Source organism: Arctopsyche grandis, chromosome 10, assembly GCF_051622035.1.
Source record: "Arctopsyche grandis isolate Sample6627 chromosome 10, ASM5162203v2, whole genome shotgun sequence".
NCBI classification, from domain to species: Eukaryota; Metazoa; Arthropoda; class Insecta; order Trichoptera; family Hydropsychidae; genus Arctopsyche; species Arctopsyche grandis.
Genome location: NC_135364.1, coordinates 10,565,903 through 10,577,521, shown reverse-complemented (window position 1 = coordinate 10,577,521; position 11,619 = coordinate 10,565,903). Strand labels below are relative to the sequence as shown.

The 11,619-nt window shown below is 33.1% G+C and overlaps 1 protein-coding gene across 1 annotated transcript in view; it reads left to right on the top strand.

Moving 5' to 3' along the window:
- Nucleotides 1-221: 221 nt before the first annotated feature.
- Nucleotides 222-11,619, top strand: part of tup (LIM1_Isl and LIM2_Isl domain-containing protein tup) — an 86,733-nt gene continuing 75,335 nt past the window's right edge. The window contains exon 1 of the mRNA XM_077440272.1: nucleotides 222-295. The gene's annotated coding sequence lies outside the window, so the exon portion shown is untranslated. The remainder of the gene's footprint in view (nucleotides 296-11,619) is intronic.

Sequence of the window (11,619 nt, the reverse complement as noted above, 5' to 3'; positions counted from 1 at the left end):
ACACAGATATCCTTTTATCATCCCCCTACTTAACAGACCCCATTCGGTCGACATATTTTTATCATCACTCTATTTTTGATGCGAACGCCCTAAGCTAACGCCGTAGGAATACGTAATTTCAACGCTCATGTACGAATTCGTGTAAAATCTCTCGTTATTCATACCCATCAAAACAGTCAGTATTATTATAATGTACATTCAATGTGACATTTTTATTACAGGAGTATTGGACTTGTTTTGGATACTATGTATGCTGTTTGGATTGGAACTGAATCAAAATTCATTTTGAAAATAAGTAAGTACGATTTTATGTTGAAATCGCGTTCACTTCTGTTCGTATGTATGTAATTGTACATATGTACATACATAGTGGCTCAAAAGTCGGTTCTGCTTTTTAATTCTCACCGGCTATTGTAAAATTTTCTTTGCAATCGAATTTTGTAATTCAAGCTGATATTTTCAATACACATATGTATATGTGTACATATGTATATAATACATACATATGTATATGTATATACACTTTACTACAAAAAATAAATAATTGAATTCGACATGTTGTGGAACTTATTTTTTTTTTTTGGCAATACAAAGTTTTAGCTTTCATTTCAAATTACGTATGAATTACTAATTAATAAAGCCACCCATTTTCAATAAAACACGAATATAAAGTTATGTGTCTAAAATAAATGAAAAATCTTTAGACTTGCGTACGTAGATATAGCAATATAAGAACGCTTCCATGAATAATTAGGCTTTGTAGATTTACCTTTGCGCTTTAACGAAACGATAGATATGTACTAACTCTATTAATTAAAGGTAGTTTATTCTTATATTTACTTGCTTGCTTTGTATATTTTGCGAACATTATTGCAATTGATAGTACTACCGTGAATATCAGTCCTTTTTTACAAACTTCAATATATTATTGAAGAGAGATTCGCGTTTCTCCACCTTCTTGTATACAAATATTCGCAATCGGTCCGAATTTATCTCTCGCCGTTCAGATCGTAAAAGATTGTTATAAAATGTCGAACAAATCTCGTAATGAATTTTAGTTTAGTGCTGACGACGACTATGTTTCGGAAACCGAAAAACGGATAAATCGCAAAAGTGTCGATTACTTGCGTGATTTTGATTTTACGACACTGTCTTCAATCTCGTAACCTTATCCGTTTGCACTTTTTGTTTCGGCTGATAAATTAAAATTAAACCAATTTCACAATTAAGCGTATTCTAATTGAGATACCTTTTAAATTTTATCTGCACTATAACATTAACCGAAAAAAACTACCATATTGATTTTTTTTATTCGCATGGCAATCTCTTATTCCAATCGCCGTGGAATATTTATTCGCGAATATGTCAATCGTCCTCCCGGAGGATTTATTTGAATCGGCAGGCAGGGAAAGGCCAATTCTAGGGCCGTAATTCCAACACCATCAGATAAACGTGTGATGTGCCACAAAGATACTGCCTCCAGATAGCTAATAGCCTAATAGCCGTAGCACGTGGGTAGAAAGCACACCACATGGCGTCAAACATGTGCGACTTTATCATCAACCCCACTTTTTTATTTAAAAAATACATATACCGTAGTATCGATCGTCGGATGCGCGTCAAAGCATATTTATTATTATTGCACGGGTGAAAAACACGTGTGCTTCTCTTTCCATTTCGGGTGCTCAGAAGTCTGGTCTGTGAATTTCTATTGAATAATTAACTATTTCTCGGCAGTAATGTGGAAGAAAAATGAGCGTTTTGATAGTGGACTCAGTTGCGCAAGTGCTGTATGTCGGTAATGTAGCATCCCTCGTTAGCGCCACCACCTGGTGTCGGTGGTTAATTGGTGACGTCACCGACCACACCCTGCTTACACCCTCGTTGCCAAACATACATAATTAATTACACGCCTCATGCCAAACGATTATATCGGAGAATCTATATACTATGTACCTGACTGGAACGTAGCATCTTTTATGGCGAGCTTTATGGCAACAAAAATCAAAATCATTTTTATATGTAATATCGTTATCAGTGTTGGGTAAATTTTAAATCGGAGGAAATTGTTTTTTTTACTATAGTGTTCATTTTTATTATAATATTTATGGTAATCCTTGTAAAGCTGCTTATCTACAATATATTTGATACAATTGAAAGGAAATATTGTATTTTATTTTTTGAAAAAAAAAATTGCTTATACGGTCCAGATAATTGCCTCTTCTTTTGAGGTAAGACGTGTATACTTTTCCTTTGACATATATCGTTGCTAAACTGTTTTATTTCTTGTTTTTATTGTTTTTAGGTACAATTTAAAACATTTATTAAAATATACAATGCAGATTTCAATTAATATACATACATATATACAGTTTTCAATATACATATGTGAGGACCACCAAATTTGGTATACTATTTCAAGGAGGGGTTTTGGAAAAATTCGAAGCTTTTTTTTAAATTTCAACGCCGGAAATACATAGATATGTTTGGCTGCTATGCAATTTCAATTTTAACTATACACAAATTTCTTAATTATCGCCAATCATGTTTTGGAAGAGGGTAAAAGGATTTTAAAGATTTTTTCCCCAACTTAAATCTGTTCGAGTTTTTTTTTAATTTATATTTTTTCTATGATGCCATTACGGATTGCCCCTGATTGGCACCCATGGTATCAAACTTTTACATATATAAATTTTTAACCCTTTGAATGCTGACCAATGCCGATCGGTATTTTGCCAACAAGTCCATGGACCTGAAAAACGCCGATAGGCGTTGTATTTTTAGCATGTACAAAGTAAACAAGAATACTACCCGCTAAGCCTTTCCAGGTAGCATTGAACATGGGTCGTGTTATTCATGTCATTCATTTGTCAACGTTTATAAAGACTGATTTATACCGGAATTTCTGAATTTATAACCATAGCAGAATTTCCTCAGAATTGCTGAGTATTTTAGATTGTGGCTTGGCATTTAGATTGTGAGCATTACATTTTAACAACAATGAAGAAGATGGAACTACATATGTAGTTTTAGAAAAATACATTCATTAATAGACTTCTTTTGTTTATTTTATATCGTTCCAAGATATATTAGAGAGTCTAAAACACAACTTTACAAAACTCAAAATCCTCGCCGATAGTTATCTAGAGGGTAGTGATCTACGGTTTGTTTGGATTAGCTACAATTTTTATTCCTGCTTTCTATTGGATTTATAAATAATTCTAGTTGGAAATGTTGGCGAAATTTTCAGCTTGGCGGGCTTTCAACAGTAAAGACGTTACCACTCAGAGGGGAGATATTCAAATAGTGGCGACATAGTGGGTAGGATGGTTTTTGCCAATTTGATGAGGAACCATTTCAACAATGAAATCATATAAATTGGCAAACTCAACCCAGGGCTTGTACTCGGGAACTTCTCGGTGGTTAGCATTAACGCAACCATTGAAATTTACTGATTGCTTTTAAAAGTTTATGGTACATATGTATATATTCTAATTCTTAAATGATCTTTGCCTTTAAATTTTTAAATTTAAATAATTTAGTGGTTGGTGACTCGATCATAGTGCAATTTTATTTTACCGCAAAAGTTATATTGTGTATAGGTTGCATATTTCACGATCGTGCGGCCTCACCTCTAATTACAATTATGTTCAGATTAACTTTACCGTCTGTCATTATATATGACTCGTCCCCGGAAGTTTGCCTTACAAAGGGGGATACTACATATACATATGTACCTATAGGGAGTTTTATCAAATAAAAATCCATTCATTTTCAATATTCGAGCATATATAATTTGTACGCAATTGTTTCGATACTAAAATCGATATTTAGTATTCGCCTGTGATTAAGTATTAATGGAAAGTAATTTTTATTGTTGACTATTTGCTTATTTACCGATCAATTTTTGTCCATTATTTTGTCGGCGCGATAATAACAGCGCCCCGGCCTAAAAAGGCTTCCGCGCATTTTCAATCTAATTTTCCCCGCTCGACCCGAAACAAAAGGAAATATTAAATCGCATATTAATGATATGAATTATTAAAAAAATAACGTCGATTCGTAGAGAATGACTTTGTATAGGAAAAAGCTTTCAGTGTAATAACAGTAATCAGGGCCGGCCTAGCGTCGACTCGCAATACATTCATTAGTACGGAGTTATTCCACAAATGTGTGACGCTGAAAATGTACATCGAAACGTATACATATTTTATCGTAAATTATCGAGTGTTCATTTTAGATATTTATCTTAAATAATATTTTTTTCCTTGTTAATTAAACAAAAAAAACAACAATCTGTAGCCTTTTTATTATACATACTATGTATGTATGTATGTACATAAAGTGCCGGTTTTAGGGGGGGGCTAGGTTGGGCGGCGCACGAGGGCGCCAAATAAGTTAGGGCGCCGCTCGATGCGTCAAAGGCGCATTAAATTTTAAAATTAGAGCGCCAAAAGCCATACAAAATTTTAGATTAGAGCGCCATAGGCGAATTTTTTTTCTAAGGGTTTTTATTAAAATATATGTATGCATTCATTTATATTTTTTCGTTACAATTTTTTCGTTACATCTTTATTTCGATAAATATCGTATTGTCAATATAGTCGTGTAATCTGTGTTGATTATCCTAAACCACATTTTCCGTGTTTTCAAATGTGTTTTTATGTTAAAAAATTCGATACCACTTATTTAGCTAAACAACTGGCCACTAGTAAATCGAGCTTTTTAAGCATAATACTCGCAGGTAGTAAAATACAAAATACTGGGTAATTTTATCCAGAAAACGTCGAGTACTTTCAGCTCGTATTAAATGATAATAAAATAACACCATTCGTGTTGGTGTGAGATCGTAAATAAATTGTGTGGAATCGTGAACAAATTGCTCAGTTTGGTTACACGTTCATTATATCGACGTGTGTCCCAGCGATGTTCAACCGTGTACGAACACCGTCTGCGAACCTCGTTTTATTACACCTTTCACGAAGAACCGAGTCAATTGAAAAATTAACCGTAGGAACAACTTGGGGGAGAATAACCATATATTTTAATACCGATTCGATAGTCACACGCGATACTGTTCTATCTGATTATGTACATATTATTTGCATTGAAAATATTTACCATACCTTTTCAATACATTCGAAGAAAGTTGCGTGATGGTCGCGTTTTATATTATTATATTATATATTTTTTGGATACGTCTGTCTGGTGACTGGTTCGCGCCGATTTTATCGACAGATCAATCTCTGGGCGTACAGATAGATACAAGGGGTATTAAAAAAAGAAGCATCGCGAGATGTGGTGTGTTTCTCACACGGTTAGATCGGCGTGTCGATAAGAGAGCGGCGTAGTAGCTGTGTTAAAGGTACCTAGTGAGTGAGTGAGGGTACCCAGGGTCCCGTATTCACAACACGTCCCGGGGCCCCACGTCTCCAGGTGAACGTGCGTCATCAGAACAATGCCTGTCAGGTGGTTTCGGCTAATGAAGACGCATCAAGATCACACACTGACGATCGCAGTCGAATAGAGAGCGATCTGAATCATTTCCAATACACTTTGAACATTCCTGAGAAATGTAGCTACTTCAAACGTGAGAATCTTCATTTGGTATGACGGATTTCAATTGCTATCGCTGTCGCTTTATATTTTACATTTGTATACCTGCAGCAAATTGTGGAAAACTTTTCCATCATAGGAAAAATCCGTCTTAAGTCTTAATATTCCGAAATAAAATTTTGCAGTAATTTTTTTCATCAAAAATTTCCCACTCCATTTATTTAATTACACTGGGAAGGAAAAGTTACGTTTTGTATCTTCTTCTCATAGCAGTTTTTTTGTTCTGATAAGTATGTCTTTTTATTTTTTTTAGTCTTGACCTTTGGGTGACCTTAGCACATGCGTCCATCTGACTGTAATGTGACTATTTTTCTCGTAATTAGTGAACATATACATATGTATGTATTATACTAAGGGCTCGAAAAGGAAATTTTCACGAATTTTCATAATAATTTTCAAAAAATGATTTAATTTTTTTTTATTGTACCTATATTTTTGTATACATTATATGCATACATATCAGAGCCGGTACTAGACATTTTTTCAAAGGAAAAATTAGCTTCCTTATGTAATTTAATTTATTATTTCTTAATAATAAATTAAATTAAGATATACACTTAGTTACACAAAATGTAATTAAATTAATTAAGTGTATATCTTAATCAAAAATAAAGTATTATCCTAATTCAATATGTTCAATTAAAAAAATTATACGCAGGTTAAAATTTTTTTTTAATGTTTAAGAAAGCCTGGTGTAGAATATGAACTTGATGAGCCACTGTTCGAAGAAGAGTATCTTCATAAGTTTTCATATGTATATTATATGCATTCATAATAGATTGACATATTTCTATGTGATGACTGATGAGTCAGGGTTTTTCAAATTAATCATTACTGATTTATTTGATACGTCCGTTAAACTCAAGTTTTCTTATCAGAGGCATATGCAAAACTGGGCGATTTTTAAATTTGCGAAGGGGTATGGAAATATTTGATTTTTAATTAACTATTAGAAGACTAATTTATACCACATATTTATTTACAGACACTTATAGTATAATTATTGGTAAACCTATCGATTATATGTAGATATAGTAATTTAATCGATACACACTAGCTCTTACATTCATATGTACAAAGATACACAGTATATACATACCTCAAATATTCGTATGTATACTTATTCACGTTTAGTTAATATCTTCCCATGGACCTTTGGAAAATAGTTTGGGGTTTCAAAGTATATTTTTATTACAAACCTTACCGTTCTGATTTGAATTTAACATTTAAATTCATAACAAAGCTGCAAATTTCAACATAAATGACTACATATTATATATGTATGTACATATGTATATTAGTTGACTGATTTTTTTGGAAATTTAAAGGTATCTATTCTTCAATATATTTTACTAGTATTTATGCCCGTTAAAATTTCAACGGGTGGTTTCGAAAACAAATTGATACATTATTTAATAAAGTTACAATACAAATAATTAATATAATAATTAATCGGAATCGGAACTGAAACAGGGATCGGAAATCGGAACTGAAACAGGAATCGGGATTCGGACCTGAAACAGGAATTGGGAATCGGAACTGAAAAACGAATTGAGAACTGGAACTGAAAAAGGAATCAAAATCGATGTATAATAATAATTAATAATACAAATAATTAATAATAAGCCTGATGAAATATCATCGCATAGGTTATGCCAGCTAAATTATGCTCATAAGAATAATTATATTTATAAATAAATTGAAATAAGCTCATTTTTAACAGGTTTATATTAGTTTTCAATAAAGTTTATATACATATGTATAGAGAAAAATTTGGCTTATTGCGTGACATTCGATTATGCAATTTCTTAAAGTTTCTGATTACGTGTTTTGTTAACATGTAAGCTTTTTCAAATTAAATTCTATGACACACCTATATGTGTATTTAAAATAATATATAGGTATGTATAAAAATATTTATTCATGTTAACATTTTACAACGCTTTCTGCGGAGTATACCCGATTTGTAGTGTGGAATATTAAATCAAGTTCGACGCGTTCACCTTTTGTCCACACACGGTCAAAGGGGTCCGACGTGATTGAATTTATTCTAAGAATTCGTATTGCCACCGTATCTCCCAAACTAAAATTCATATAATACTTCGATAAAATAAAAATATATAATCACTTCACAGCGACAATTTACCATATCACTCCATCTCGAGACGTAGCGTCGCGTGTAAGAGTGCTCCGTGCAGTTAGTTGCATCCCGCGTATGAAATTATGCATTCGCGGCATAGTGCAACCCTCTCAGACGGGAATAAAAGCATCCCGACGCAAATAACAGGGGTGGGTGGATTGATGCACTCAAAACAGAAGTAACCTAATAACGCAGCGGCCAATGACGTTGCACTAGTGCTTTTGTGTTTCGCCGTGCGCCTTTTGTTTCTGTCGGGGCCCCCATTTCACGGGGACCAACCCTGGCTACTTAGACCCCTACAGAACGCCCAGACATCATCTTTACACGTCAATTTTGACTGCCATGTCAAATTTTTTACATTTTAAACGAAATTGAAGACCGAAAGAGCCGTTTCGATGATTCTTATGGGTGCCAATCACAACCCGAAAAGTACAAATTGAAAGCCTTACAAAATGGTGCAATTATTATACTAAAACGCTTTTTTTCGAATATATCTATATTTTTTAAATCCAAAAGCATATATTTTATATGAGTTCACAACTATTTTATACTAAAAGTACGTTTTAGTATAAAATTAAATTGGTCTAAAATTAGCCTTTGACATTTCGGATTCGATTTCCAGTGATTTTTAGTCTATGGAAAATGCAGCAATTTCCCAATAGGTTTTATTCCAAAACACTAATAATTTTAACCTTCTTTCTAAATATACTAATAAAGATTATTAATATGAATTTGGAAAGTCAATCAAATCAAAAATCTTGTATCTCAATTCGATACTGGTGAGTTTGCATCTACATACATATAATATATGCATATGTATATATTATAAACAATATGAATTCTTATTGTCAAAAGTATTTTTTCGAATATCTACTATCAATTTTTCAACCTCATTCATCTTATTTTCATTAAAATCACTTTTATATGAAATGACTATTTCTTTAATGGAGACGACTATGTACCTCTAGCTCTTATCGAGATAAATATAGAAACTTTGTAAAGCTAGCTGTGTAAATCATATCAATTATATGTGCTTGCATATTTCACTAGCGGAACCAGAAAATGGTCAAGGAGTGGTGGGGCTATTCAAATTTAAAAAAATCTTGTTAAAATAGATCTTGATAAATAGATATTAAAATATTTGATTTGAGAATAGCGCGAAGGATAACTTTAATCTTTAATTAAACTTAGTCTAACTACCTGAAGGGATCGCAATAGAAAGAATCATGCAATTATGTAATATTAAAATGGAAAGAACAAAAAATATATATATATATATATATATATATATATATATATATATATATATATATATATATATATATATATATATATATGTACATATATGAATATATACATATCAATATCTGTTGTGAATAATGTATTTAAAAGTGAAAAATCAAAGAAAAAGTATGTGTATGTGTATATGAAATTAAACTCTAATGATCTCCCTGATCTACACCCAGTCATTAAATTCATAATAACACTGTCAAAATTTTATTGAAAAATTCCCAATATGTACAACATACATATTTATAATAAATGCATTATCCACATCCAGTAATAAATTGGTATTTAATACGTGTGACGGTGTAAAAATATTCAGTATATGTAGTGCGCACACTGAGTAATCCCGCTAATGCATCGCAGGAATTAGAGATTCGTCTCGGTGTATGGGGGTGTGGATGCAATGGCACAGGGGCTGGTTAAATCTGAAGCCATATGCCCAAAAAGGGATTGCAACAGTGCAAACATTCAATGCGTGTCCCGCACTTTATGTAAAACATGCCGATTATAAAGGATTACGCGGAAATTTGGTGATATTGTAGTATTCACATATTGTGTATTTTAAATTACATCGTTTTATTACTCTAAGCTTATCTTGGACTCTTAATTACTCACTGGGGTTTGGCGATTGCCATTTTCAAGTCCACATCACACTGACCTTACCTTTAGAAGTATTTTTTCACTCATTCACAGAAAATGCTCCAACCAGCTTGATCAAGCTAGTAGGATGTATTCTATACAAAGAGATCACCATATTTCTCAATATGTTTTTCCAAAGTAGTACAAAAACTTTTCTGGTAGAACTCTATTATCTTCACTGTTATACATATATATTACATAGATTTCTATTATTCTGTATGGTATATGAAAATAAATTTTCAAATCTAAATGTTCCTGAAGAAAAGGATCTTCAATTAATGTGTCCTGCAAGTGATGACGTATGAATATGAAACTGAAGCATTGAATAGCAGAATGCTGCATAAGATCTTGTGCAGTCAAATAACTATGGAACGCTGTATGCTTGGCATAACGAAGAGATATAGAAAACGGAATACGTGGGTTAGATATATGACGATGAATGGTTGATATAATGGTGATAGTAAAGAGATTGAAATGACGATGGGCGGGTCACGTAGCTAGAAAGACGGACGATAGATGGAAAAAATAAGTGCTTGAATGGTACCCAATAGATTGTAAAAGGGTGCAAGATCGGCCGCAGGGATGGATGGATAAACTCAGAAAAAATTGTGGAATTAGATGGATGAAAGTGGCCCAAAACAGAAACGAATGGAAGAATATCGGAGAGTCCCTCGTCCAACAGTGGATGGCGAATGGCTGTGAATAATGATGATATGAAAACAAATAACTTATATTTCAAAAGCATCATAAAGCAGTGCTATTTTTTACGTATAAATCTATAGATCTAAATCTGTTATATTCAGATTTAGTTGTACTAAAATTTATATTCATAACATATGTCTCAACATTCAAAAGATTCATCCATAGTTATTATAGACTTTATTGCATAGATGCTAATTAGCCTAAAAAATATTCTATAAAGCCTAATAATCGTATTTTCTTCAGAGCCTTGCCAAATAATATGTACTATGTATATAGATAGTTGAAATTAAAAACCATCTATGTATTTATTATCTGTTATGCAAAATAATATATTCATGAATGTTATGTGCCATTTTATTCCTACTATATAAATATAGTGCCTCCATATTAGCAAATATAAGTATATTTATTTTGTTGTAGTTTTTTCGATACAATATCTCGCAATTTGTCATAAAATGAAAAATTGCACTTATTATAATAATTGAGTATGGAACAAATGTGGTCATTGATTCGAGTAGGCAGATAAAGTTACATTAACCGCATCGAAAATGTTAATACGTGTAATGTATTCAGAGTCGGTGCAGTAATCCCATTCGCGTCCGTGTTTGCTAAACATTGGCTTTTACGCAAAACCGCATATTTTCAACATATCGACATAGGGAGAGAAGGGGTAGTTAACTATTATTAGCGTTTATACCCTACGCTAGCATTTTATCCACGGAGGGGAGGATTATCACCCAATCAATCAATCCCTTAAGAAGATTAAGGGAGCAAAGCCGCCACTCGCGTCCATCGCACACCACCGAAGCCACTTCTATATCGATTTTTCATGGAAATTCGATCGGAATTCGTTTCGAGCTCTCGCTGCAGACTATGCGAGGAGTTTCTTGCGTTTTTTATCCGGCTTTTTTTACCTTCACTGGGTAAAATTACCGGTCACGATTGGTGGAGATGTGCCGATTGGCTGTAACGCCATTGGTCGAACCCATCAGACCGGCACAACAAGACGCAACAAAAACGCCGTGGTAGTAACGAAAAAAAAATCACCGGTTTCCAGAAATCACGCCTCTGAACTGATTTACTTTTAGATCGGTTTTTCTTTTTTGCCGCCCCGACGAGTCGGCGTGTTCATAAATTCGATGAAAACCGACGTCAACGTAGCGAGAAAAAAAATTACGAAAAAATACGCTCGCCGTCGTTTTTATGCACGCGAGCATATAAAACAAAGTGTGTTA